Raw genomic sequence first — 13,352 nt, 5'->3', positions numbered from 1 at the left:
CTTTCAAATATTGAGTAATTTTTTTTAGTTATCTACTCATTTCTTCATCTATTTCCATCATCTGAATAACTATTATATTTAAATGTCCTTGGGATTTTGTTTTACTTGCTCACACACTTTTTCTAATTAAGAATATTAAATCTCAAGTAGAGATGATAGCATCAGCATTTTGGAGCAATATCAAATCAAGTAGCAATGAGGTACACCCCCACTGCCCTATATATTGCCTCAATGCAACACAATTCTGGATTATACAGCACACAGAGAAGCTGGCGCCAGGTGGGCTGGGCTCTCTAGTGGAAAAACTGCAGAAATGGGGAATCTCAGCACATTTATCATAAGAAGGAGATGGGATTATTACATAGAGTTGAACAAGAAAGTGAAAGTATTGTGTACATTTAAACAAACAGGTAGGGTTTTTGGTATATAAAGAGCTGGATCATGGCTCTATTTAGTAGGAAATGTCTTTGTAGTAGATTGACCTTCTGCCTAACAGCATCCAGAGTGAGAAAGCTATGGTGAGCATTTTCTGCTCTGCTCATACTATCAATATTCAAATTCAGACCAGGAGAAAAAGCTGTGTATTTCTGAGCCTAGAGCTGAAGAAAGTGTTGCCATTTCCCATGGGTCTAAGGTGTTGGGAGCCTTCACATGGCCATAGCCATGTCAACGGCACACAGTGCCTCAGGAATTCACTCACTACGGGCTCCCTTTTCTCCATAAAGTTTTCGTTGCAAAATTCATAAGAACACATGTAACCTCAATATAAGTGGCATGTTCCTTTAGAAGCTATATGTCATCATTTAATAAGCTTTGGATAGATGTTGATGGTATACATTTCTCTCAAAAAGCCATACATTATGTTTTCTAATGTAACATCATGAAAATACTGACTTTAGAGTTTTAGCATTTCAATGGCATTATGAAAGAAATAAAGGTTACATGAAAAAGGATCCTAGGACCAATCTCATTTATATCATTAATTAATTGATCTTTCAAGTTTTAAAATGTTTCATTTTTCAGAAAAGAATAGGCAGCAACTCACAATGTTTAATCATTCTGAAAGCTGAAGATGAAATTATTACCAGTTACTAGTTTCTCTTTGTAAGGCTAAGGACTGTAAGATATATAGACTATCTTTATCAGGGCTATACTGATACACAATTCTAGTAACTAAGGTCGATAGGAACATAAGCCTATTTTTATTTTTACTATCACTTGGCATTTATAATAAATAGGAACCTCATAAATTATGTTCTAAAATTTATTTTACTTAAGTAAGTTTGTGTTTACATTAAAATTTGCACAGTACATTTTTATTAATTTATTATAGTAATTTATAGTTAGTAATTATATTAAAATTTAAACAGTAAATTTTGTTTATTTATTTGTTTAGAGTTTGAGGTTTTTTTAATCCAAATCAACCTTTTCATTTCTTGACCTAACATTTGACAGAATTTATTCAAGAAAAATCCAGGATTGAATTATGTAAATTAATTTTTGTAATAAATATGGACCATGTCTGGGGACTGAGGGGAGGCTTAGCAGACTCACACTCACAGGAAACTGTGATTCTTCATGTTCAAGAAAACTTCATGAATCATGACCCACCTCATTTTGGTTAATGTATATTATAAACAGTTAATGGGACAGAAGAGATTCTTCTGTCGAACCACTGCAACATGTGGAAAAGTATGGTGATTCACTGCCTTTGCTGGGTTAAGGCTTATTGGTATAGAGTTGCCTCCAGTCTCTCTAACCACTAACTCAAGCTGTTTTAATTAAATCTATTGGTTCTCCAAGCTGGACTTGGGAACTTTCCTTTGGTGTGCTTTATCCACTCTAGTTAGTCAAAATATCATTAGTTTTGTAAGAAAAGATCTGAAACAGACAAAATATACCATGTTAGCCAACCTGAATAAAATAGAGAATTTTTGTGGCAAAAGAATAAGAATCAATTTATACAATTATAGAATTTATGCATATATATATATATGTATGTATTACTTCACAAACATTATATTCTCATTCTTTTTTAGTTCTAACACATTATATACTTTAATTTTTGGATTATATTGTTATATTTTTCCTAGTAAAACTAAATCTATTCCATTAATCTATACTTCAAAGTCTAATGCCTAAAAGGTCCTAGATTTACAGCTATTTATAAATCAAAATCTATTTTGAAAATCAATACATAAATAGATGCTGTGTAATCTTATGTCATTACGTGTCCACTTACAAAACTTAGGGCAGCTTATCCACTGAGCTCAGCTAAGTGTATTGCTCATATGGACTCAATTAAAGCGCTAGAGAAAAGTTTTCAAGAGCACTTCCAGACAGTTACATGTATCATTGATTCTATTTGGGGCAATAAATACCTTGGAAGCTTATAAGACAAGCAAATCATTTTTCTTTATATTAAATTGATTATAAAATAGTACTAAGATACATAAGAGTGTCTATTCAGTACTACTAGTATGTAATAGTAAATCTAAGAAAATTCTAGATCAATTAGAGAATTTATATCATTCAGGTGATATAATATAATATAAACTGGATGAAATATGAAGCCATATACGACTCAGAATTACAATATATAATTGTTTTAAATTGAAGTTAGTGAATATTTTTGTTATAATGTAGTTCTAATGTATTCTTTTAAATCCTTAGGCCTATGATATTTTTCTCTACTGTATTTGGTAAGAAAGTCAAAGTCAAATGAAGACAAACTGAATTTTTTTAACTAAATTCTGATGCACATTTCTGGAAACATAAACTAATACACTTAATTTTTAAGAGTTTGGCTCCCATTTTTTATGAACTCATGATTTTCAGAAGTTTTATAACTTAGTGAAACATAATCATTAGAACTTACATTGTATTAGTGAGTTGTAATAATATTTTATATCTTCTGCTATTTGTTTATGTGATTCTATTGGTTACAGTGTTGGCACCTTAGCATGCAAGGAGCTTATTCCAATATCTGAGAGAAGAATAAGTCACTGACCATAGTCAAAAGATTGTTCCTTGTTCTGGAAAGACTCAGTGAAGCAGTATTTGGCAAAACCAGAACGGGGAAGTAGGAAGGGGTGGGTGGGAGGACAGGGGAAGAGAAGGGGGCTTATGGGACTTTCGGGGAGTGGGGGGCTAGAAAGGGGAAATCATTTGAAATGTAAATAAAAAATATATCAAAAAAAAAAAAGGTTGTTCCTCTGCTCCAGTGATGGTCATTTATGCCCAGGAAGGAAAGCCCTCTGGGTCAAACATTCTTCATTTTGTCACAATAATGTTACCAGGGGAAACAAGGCAATAGAGAAGAAAACAACGGACCATTCCTGTAACTGAGAGTTCCTGTTCAATCTTCTCCCTGAGTCATTTTCGATGATGTAGATGTCCCATGTATAGCTAAGCGCTCCACTGTCTCACTCTCAGAACACTGTGGGTCTTTCTGTATTAATCATCATGTGTTGCAACAACCACAACAAAAACTTCATCCTCAAAAGACCAAAACCAAGATCAAAAGTTTTCCATATGGGGGGCAAAGTTCAGATTTTAAATGTCTGTTTAACTTGTTATTCTTTAGTATTCAGGCTCTTGATTTGGAGGAAAGGTCTAAGGAGATAAATGAGCAGGGCGTCTGCCCTCTTATCTAACAGCTTCTTAGGCACAGTTATGGGCATCACGACTGCTCTCCCTACCCTGGAACCCAGATTTCAACTACAATCTCTGCTTCTCGTTCTGTTTCCCTTTTTAGAAAAGTCTTCGAGAGCTTTATGTCATCTACGCTCAGTTGGCTATATTTACAGCCTGACACTTTGCTACGCTATAATGCCTCTGCCTCTTAGCTATCCTCAGGCATCCACAAAAGTGGATCTGGGCCGAGTGAAAAGCAGGTTATCTTTTGCTATTTTTGCTAGAAATAATTATCATTTTGAAAGTTATTTAAGTGGCTTCATCAGCAAATCCATTTGTGTCATTTGGACAAGAGGACAATTTACTGTTTAAGAGTTCAAAGAACATTTTAAAATGCCAACAATGTTCCTAAATTATAGATATGGTCTTGTAAAATGTCATATTCATCCAGGGATGGAAGTACTAAATTTAAATAATAATTTCATGTAAATATGGGGTATGTTTTTATTTTTTATATAGAAAATTTCAAGATGGATATAATGTGATTTGATCAAATATATTCCTTTTCCAATTTTCATTCTTTTTTTTAGTTTTTTTTTATTCGATATAATTTTTTATTTACATTTCAAATGATTTCCCCTTTTCTAGCCCCACATTCCCCAAAAGTCCCATAAGCCCCTTTCTCTTCCCCTGTCCTCCCACCCACTCCTTCCCACTTCCCCGTTCTGGTTTGCCGGATACTGCTTCACTGAATCTTTCCAGAACAAGGGGCCACTCCTCCTTTCTTCTTGTACCTCATTTGATGTGTGGATTATGTTTTAGGTATTCCAGTTTTCTAGGTTAATATAAACTTATTAGTGAGTGTATACCATGATTCACCTTTTGAGTCTGGGTTACCTCACTTAGTATGATGTTCTCTAGCTCTATCCATTTGCCTAAGAATCTCATGAATTCATTGTTTCTAATGGCTGAATAGTACTCCATTGTGTATATATACCACATTTTTTGCATCCACTCTTCTGTTGAGGGATACCTGGGTTCTTTCCAGCATCTGGCAATTATAAATAGGGCTGCTATGAACATAGTAGAGCATGTATTCTTATTACATGGGGGGAATCCTCCGGGTATATGCCCAGGAGTGGTATAGCAGGATCTTCTGGAAGTGAGGTGCCCAGTTTTCAGAGGAACCGCCAGACTGATTTCCAGAGTGGTTGTACCAATTTGCAACCCCACCAGAAGTGGAGGAGTGTTCCTCTTTCTCCACACCCTCATTCTTTTCTACGACAACTTTTTGCTCCTTTGTAATGTGTTTTCTTTCATTTTGTTGTTTTTTTGTTTTCTTCTTACCTAATAAGTCCAATTATTGCTAACAATACATACATATTTATAAGACCATGTACATGAGTGTTGCTAGACTTCAGTTCCTTAACTTTTCAGAAAATTGACTTTCTCTTCTCAGTAGTCATCAACTGTCAACAGCCATAGAAGTGAGATTTCATGAGCTCCCTTCAAATACAGGTATCTGGTCTGCATTGTTCTCATGTGGGTCTAGAACACACAATCATAACCTCTCTTGATTTCATGTATACAGTGATGCTGACTTTCTTCTAAAATGGAGGACAACATTGTTTTACACACACATACACACACACACACATATACACACAACATACACAGTGTGTGTGTGTGTATGTGTGTGGTGTTCCACTTAGAGCTAAGCATTCCACAGTTTCTTATTCTCAGAACATTGGCCAACTGTGAGTCTCTGCATTAATCACCATCTGCTGCCAAAAAAAAAAAGTCCTTCTAATGAGAGTAGAGAGTTTACTAATCTACACGTATGATAATACTTTACAGGATAGTTTAGCACTATATCATTTTAACATAATAATTGCACCTGGATCTCCCTTAGGATTATGAGTTAACTAAGCATGTGTATAGGTCCAGGTAACAGTATTGAGCATGAGTTCAGATTTGTAGAGCATGCTCTACAATAATCACAAAGTGTCACAGTGCCCTTAACATTCATGACGGAATTGGCATGGATACCATGCCAGTAGTCATGAACAGTGCGGCATTTAAAGTTGTATAATATTGTTGAATCATTTACCCTAGAAATATAAATAGATGCTTTTTTTACCCTCTGAAAGATAATCAGTAGAAAGGAGGCGTCAATGTCAGTATCACATTGATTTTCCCATACTATCACTAAGTATGTATGATGTCTTCAGCAATCGACTCTTACTTCAAGTTCTGCAGTGTAACGAGAGCCACAACAACACCTTGTGGCTCTTCAAGCTGGTCTGTGGAACTTCAGTAAGCAGCAGTTGGGAAAGAGGTGTTCCACACTTGGCACTGGCGTTTTTTATCTGATGCCTTGTGGTGTCTGGTAGAGATAATGTTACCATTTTAAAATTTAATTAACTCACTCTGTCTACACTGTAAGGAGTAGCATAGCAAATGTAACTATTTTAAATGTACATATATGCAATCAAATCACTAAAATTGTTCCACAGGAACCACTAATTTTGCCCATTTGCAAATATTCTACTTTAATGTAAGTAAAAAAAATAGAGCTGTCTCCATTGAACATAGAGCTCACTATATCATCAATGCTCCAATCTAAAGACTACTTTGAGAAGAACGACTCTATCTAGTTGCTGTCTTTGTCTCCAGTTGCTCCATGTAAGTTCCACTGGAATTCTGGTTTGTTTAACAAGTATTGGCATAAGTAAAAAAAAAAAAAAATAGCCACTTTCAGTCTGGTTGTTCCAAAAACAAATTAATGCATAAACACATTAGGAAGAATTTCAAACATATTTTCTTTTTAAAATAAGTAAAATCTGTCTAAGTTAATCAACAATAAAAATAAGTCTTATTTCTCACACACTTAAAACTATATCAAAATTATGGGTTTTTATGAGCGCATTAGTGAAGAGCTGATCTTAGCGAACTTGATTTTCATAGCCCAGTGAAGTTTTAAAATGGAGAAATTTTTGAGAAAATCTTTGGAGAAAGATGTACTTAGATTTTTACTTCCTTCCATACATAAACTTGATATTAATTGAACATACAAAACTGTGAATTTCAAATCCATAAATCTTCCAGACGAAAAATGTATAATATATTGGTGCCCTTAGTAGCAGTAAAATTGGCTAAACAGAACCCATAAAATGTCATCCATACAGAAGTCATGCTAATAAATTATACCTAATGAAAATTAGATTTTTCTCACAATTTTTCTCAGAAGAGTAAATAGTCATGCTACAAATTCAAAGAAAATATTTTTCCTATTTGACAGCTTACTTTTTACATCATAAACATTATATCCAGAATATGTAAAGGATTTGAAAGCCAAAAATAAAAAGACAAGCAACTCACTTAAAATATACTAACGGTCTAAATAGATAATATACCAAAAGGAAAATGCAAATGATTAAAAAGCACTTGTAAAAACATTCAAGCTATAAATTTTTTGGTAAATATGAGTTGAAACCACAAGGAAAATAAGACTTAAGTAAAAAAAAAAATGACTAGGAAAAATATATATTTGTGAAGACACAGATCACCAGAAATTGTCATGTGTTGTGAATGGAGGAGCAAAATCGTACCAGCGCTTTGGAAATCGTACCACTGCCTGCACTACCTTGCAAAGTCAACACAGGATGAGAATTTCCTCCTTGGAAATAGTGTGTGTGTCAGGAGAATGGTGACGTTTCTGTGTCTCAATGGCATGCACACGCTTCAGCACGCTTAGGCACATACTATAAAAGGCTTCAAATCTACCTCACGGTTTAAATGAAACTAGGCACATGCATAAGTAAATGTAAAGTCATCCTGCATACATGAAATTACACAGAAAAAGAATCTAAACTAGAATTCAGAAACGAAGACAATTTTCTCAAGAAAGGGAAAAAGGAACATTCTATGGTAGTGGAAATTTTCTAATGGTCTGAGTGTAGTTACACAGGCCTGCGTAACCAGAACACCTCATAAAGTGAGACACTTAAGAGCATTCTCTCTGTCTTGTAAGTATTAATTGCTAAGTGCAGCAGAAAGGACATTCATGTGAGCTAATGGTGTCACTTTATATTTTTTTAAGTGGATAAAACCTCAAAATGTGTATTTATGTATGAGTTCTAATGGAAATACATTACCTGCACATAACCCTACATGGAGATGACCATCTGGGACAGCTCTTAAAGAAAGTGGAGTGGTCAAACACAAGAACTTAAGAGGAGTACACCAGAAAAAGAGAGTGAAATACTGTTAAGACTTATCATGCTAAAAGGAAAGCAAGACAGCCTGTCAGAGTAAGCCTGCACCAGCTGTGATTCTCCTGTGCCCTTTAAGATTTGAAAAATTATTTTGTTTTAATCTAGCCCCTGGCAAACTGCTACCCCCAAATAGTTCTGTTTTCTTTTGCATTTTAGACCAAGTCAGCCACAAAATTATTTGATAAATGGATTAGAACTTTAAAAAACATTCCCTAATATTCCCATGATTATCTCACTCTATTCATATTTCATACTATCAGTGCTGAGTGACCTATAGCTTCTCTTCCACATTTTGCCCTTCAGTAATACAGTAGTGCAAGGATTTTCTCTTATATGTTGGAAACGCAGAACTCTTAGCACCTGGATACTCAGGTATGCAAAAAGACTTGCTCAGGAAATCTTGTGCGCTTTCACTGCTGCTGACAGGAAGAGCAGATGTAGACGGATTGCTCACATTTCCTGGAGCACCTTACAATGTGATTCCCTGATCACACTTCGATTGAGTTTACACTCAGTAAATTTGGACAATAAGGGATAACTGTGGGCACACTGCTTAAGGTAGAAAGCTGATAAAATATATTTTCATCTAAATATAGAGAATGAAATTGCCAAGCCTGCCAGTTTGAGGCTTTTCAATAGCCAGTCGACGATCAGAAGACCTAATATACATGGAATAAGTATGGACTATATACCAACCACTGAAAGGGCCCTTCTGAATACTCAATTTCTATGTTCTTAAGACATCAGAGAGTTTTTGTTTGTGTGTTTAAAATAACTATTAAAGTGTTGTAGCCCGTTCAGGGGTAAGCAAGCCATTTTTTTTTTAAAAAACCTAGTAAACAGTTACCAAATTACATTTCTTAGAAAACTATTTTGAACTTTATAGCATACTGAAAAATTTTTTGTTTTACCTTAAAGTAATTTGAATTGAAGAATCTTTACTTCAGAGTCTGCAATCCTGAGGAGATTATTCAGTTTATCTGTGCTGTTTGAAATTACCTTCAGAGACAGAGGGCATTTTCAGGGACCTAGTTTATTTTTAAAATTTGTCAATGGTATGAGATAAATCTGCCTCTAGGTTAAGCCTGCCTTGTTCTAAGAAAGCCTGCAGCTGTCTCCACAGTCTATCTGAGTCGACTGACACATACTTTCTCTCCATAAGCTTTACTCTCACAAGAATATTTAGTAGTGGTTACAATGTATTTCATGATAATTGTTACATTAATTACCTTTAAATTCCAAGCCAGACATAATCATATTTAAATGTAATTATTTATCTCCATCCATTGGCATCAATGAATAAGACTGAATGACACAAGCAGTTATTTACATAAATACATTTCATAAGGGAAACATAAAATGTGAAGGCAAAATAGAATTTACACACAGACATGGAGGTACTTAGCACACTCACGCAGTCCTGTAACATCAAGGGTTCGGGAAGTAAATAGCAATCAAGTTAAATTGATTACTATGGAAGTAAAGGAATAAAATCTGTAAATTAAATTCAGCTGAAAGAAACTGACTGCGTTGCATAACAAATATCAATCTGACTTAATTGATTGCTGGGGAGCAAGAGCATTAACAAGGCAATCAGAAAACCCGGAGCCTGAGTCACATTATATCTTCTGAATTACAGAACAAGCCAACTGCTCAATGCATGACTTGAACAAGTAAGAAAGCATGAGCTACCCAGGAACTGGAATATTGACTGGGAGATGAAACGAAGTCTGAAGTCAACTTTATCATTTCAGGAAGAGATGAGAGAAAATGGCAAAAAAAAAAAAAAAAAAAAAAATCCCCTATGGCGTGTCCTCTCTGCCATCTTCTGCCTTTCCCGCTCTACTGGAAGCGATATGAAACACTCCAGAAACTCTGCCGCTCTACCACTCTTTTCTTCAGGTTTAGAGCATGATTAGCTGTTGAATGTAGTCAGCTTAAGAAAGAGGAATATTCACTTTCATTGATCTCACACAGAGCAGGAAAGCTACACAGTCTTATCTGGAAGCATGTTTCAACCCAGGGTCATAGGTAAACTGAGGACAGAAACAGTTTTAGAGTGAACAGCGAGGGAACAACTTAGTTTGGCTTCCTCCAACTAAGCTTAGTTTGGCAACATGCATCGTTAATTTTAGACCAATATGTACTTTTGCTTTAGCCAACAGTTAATTGCAAGTTGCAACTTCTGAAGCTTTTGACTATTCCGCATTTACCACGGTATGTGCATGTGTTTGTGTTTATATGTGGTTTTTGTGTCTGTGTGTCTGTGTGTCTGTGTGTATCTATGTCCATATGTATACATAAATACGTGTCTGTATACACACATATGTATGTATGAATTATAATAAGATATTTTGCATTTCACAATGCCATCATTTTATAAGCATAAATTGAAATGTTCAGAGAGAAGTAAAATTGTACGTACTAAATCCTTAAGAGATTGGTGAATCAAAGATAGGTTGCATGTTTTCAATCTGGCATGATCCTCATCTCTGTAAAACCTTTGAAAATTGGTGAATCAATATTATGGATAAAGAATGGACAGTCCTTGTGAGTGAGAGTATTCTCCTTTTCAAAGTTTCCTGTAAAGTAGAATGTAGTATGGAGTCCGAAAGTATAAGTGAATCAACATTAAAACAAGAAAGCTATTCAACATAAAACAAACACCTTAAAGAGTATATACATCTTTGAAAGTGTTAGAGGAATACATGAATAAGCACAGAAGTTCTTTAGGTCACATTGAAACGCAATCACAAAGCGTGTTAACAATAACTGATGAACTTACTAACTCCTAGTGTTTTAGCTACCTGCAATCGAAAACAGTTGGTGTGGATATTTTTAATTCAGGCTATATAAAAAAAATTTCTCTTAAAATAATGGTAAATTTGTAAAAAAGGAATATTAAGGATGCACTGCAACACTCACTGTTTCAGCAATAGAGAATATGGAAAACAATGGTCTGTGCCACATGTTTCTGAGATGCCAAAGTCATATCGCCATTCAGATATTAATTTCAAAATCTTGGCAGTGAAGAATACACGTTTCCTAGTAGTTAGTAGCATCTGCGACTCCATGACTTTTATGTCTTCTCTACCACTCCAAATTCTTAGAGAGCTTTTAGTAGATGCTTTTGATTAACTGAACTTGGAGTCTTGGCAAGAATGCTTGCTCTCTAGCTCATGATGCATAGCAAGATTGTATTTGCATGGAACTTTTACCCAGTTCAGTTAATTGGTCAATACGGTTTGTAAAAATTAAAGTTAAATCTGAACACACTGAAACTTACAGCTGATTAAGTCAGTTAATTGAGATTTAGTCATTAGGTAAGTGAATTTTTATTTCTTTGTGAATGATACGATGATTTGAACGTGTTTTAAAATTCAGCAACTTACGTAGGCTTTTCTCTGTATAGTTGAATTAGGGAAAAGCTGGAAGAAGCTGAGGAGGAGGGTGACCAGCACTCTCAACTAACATGGACCCCTGAGATTGCTCAGACAATGAGCCATCAACCAGGCAGAATAAACAAGCTGATATGAGGCCCCCAACACATACAGCAGAGGACTGCCAGGTCTTGACTCATGAGAGAAAATGCACATAACCCTCAAGAGACTTGAGGCCCCAGAGAGTGGAGAGGTTTGGTGGGGTGTGGGTAGGGTGGGGACATCCTCATGGAGACAGGGTGGGTGAGAAAATATGGGATGTGGAACAGTCAGAGGCTGGACCAGGAGTGGGGAATAAGGAGGAGTGGACTGTAAAAAAGAAAAAGATTAAAGAATAAAAAAAGTAAGTCAAAAGCATCAAGGAGAAAAAATAAATAATCATGGTGTGGAGAGTAATTTTGATGGCAGAGTTGGAGCCTATCAGACTGGTTTTCAATTCTCATCTACAACCTAGAAAGTGAAAGACTATGGGTGCCATCTTAGACTAGTTATTTACTCTAGCCTGGACTCAGCCTTATTGCTCATAAAATGAGGTATTAATAGTACCCTCATAGAGAGATATTTTAAGAATTAAGTGAGGTTTTGTCATATTACTGTGCTACACATCTGTTAGTTTTTTTTCTTGTTCTTCTTGGAAACAGTAGTAGAAATGCATATATATAACAATTGATTTTTAATACCAACAGGACATTCAACATTGGAAGGAGAAAATTCAATGTTTTATTTGTAATAGTAATAGTAGGTAGCATTTTAGTGTCTGCTTTACTTGTCCCTCATTCTTACTGATATTTAGAAATAAATCTGTCTATAATTTTGGAAAAGGAAGGGAAACTGTCATGCATGAAGGTACGCTTTTATTTGTAACAAAGTATTCATATATGTTTACTTTTAAAAAAAAAGTTGATGGTGTTTAAAATAGGAAAAAATAGAAAACCACTTTCCAAAGAAGTAAGCATATTTATATTTTAAGCTCCTATAAAAATGTAAATATACACCTAAATGCTTTTCTCTAATGTAATTCTTTCAAATAATCTAAAAGTTTGTGTTGACTGAGATACCTCACTCTGGTTCTACAAAGTGACAAATGTGTGTGTTCAATCAGTAACCTCTTTTTCTCCAAGTTACCAGTTATTCTTTCATTACATTTATATGAAGAAATAAGCAATTAAACATATATGCTGCAGTGGATAAGAGATGTATTTAACACAATGAACTGTTAAAAAGTGATTGTCAAAAGCAACCAAAGTATAGATTAAAACTATATCTGCATGACTGCACTCCGGAAGACCCAACAAGCTGCTTAAAGAGTCAGATGCAGATATTTGCACCCAACCAATGGACAGAAGCTTTTGACCCCTGTGGTTGAGTTAGGGAAGGGTGAAAGAAGCTGAGGAGGAGGGCAAGCCTATGGGAGAACCAGCAGTCTCAATTAACCTGGACCAAGTAGATCTCTCAGATACTGGATCACCAACCAGGCTTCATACACCAACTAATATGAGGCTGCCAACACATACACAACAGAGGACTGCCAGTTCTGGCTTTAGTCAGAGAAGATGCACATAACCTCAAGAGACTGGAGGCCCCTGGGAGTTTAGAGGTCTGATGGTGTGAGGGACATCCTTGTGGATACAGGGAGGTGGGAAAGAGGTATGGAATGTGGAACAGTAGGTGGATGGGGGTGGGGATAAAATCTGGAGTTTAAAAAAATAAAAATAAAATAAAGTAAAAAAATTAAAAAATTAATTCTGTTGATAAAAAGGCTCTGTCAGTTATTTCTGATTCAAAACCTTAAAGAAATCAAAAGTAAAAAAAGAAAAGACCTTAGTCATGAATCAGAAAATGATAAATATAAATATCTACTCAGCTTTGAATAAAATCTTTGACTAGGAACCCCTGTTTTGAGTGACTTTGCCATGTGAATCCAATGACAGTGTTGTGATTTCTTTCATAAATAAAATACAAAATTTTTTCATAAATAAAATACAAAAATTTTTCGTAA

The 13,352-nt window shown here is 35.1% G+C and overlaps 1 protein-coding gene across 1 annotated transcript in view; it reads right to left on the bottom strand.

Moving 5' to 3' along the window:
- Znf804b (zinc finger protein 804B) overlaps nucleotides 1-13,352 on the bottom strand; it is a 545,541-nt gene that overhangs the window by 369,805 nt on the left and 162,384 nt on the right. The gene's annotated exons all lie outside the window — the stretch shown is intronic.

The sequence above is a fragment of the Apodemus sylvaticus genome, chromosome 2 (genome assembly GCF_947179515.1).
Source record: "Apodemus sylvaticus chromosome 2, mApoSyl1.1, whole genome shotgun sequence".
NCBI classification, from domain to species: domain Eukaryota; kingdom Metazoa; phylum Chordata; class Mammalia; order Rodentia; family Muridae; genus Apodemus; species Apodemus sylvaticus.
The sequence above is the reverse complement of the archived record's forward strand: the minus strand, read 5'-3'. Positions and strand labels throughout refer to the sequence as shown.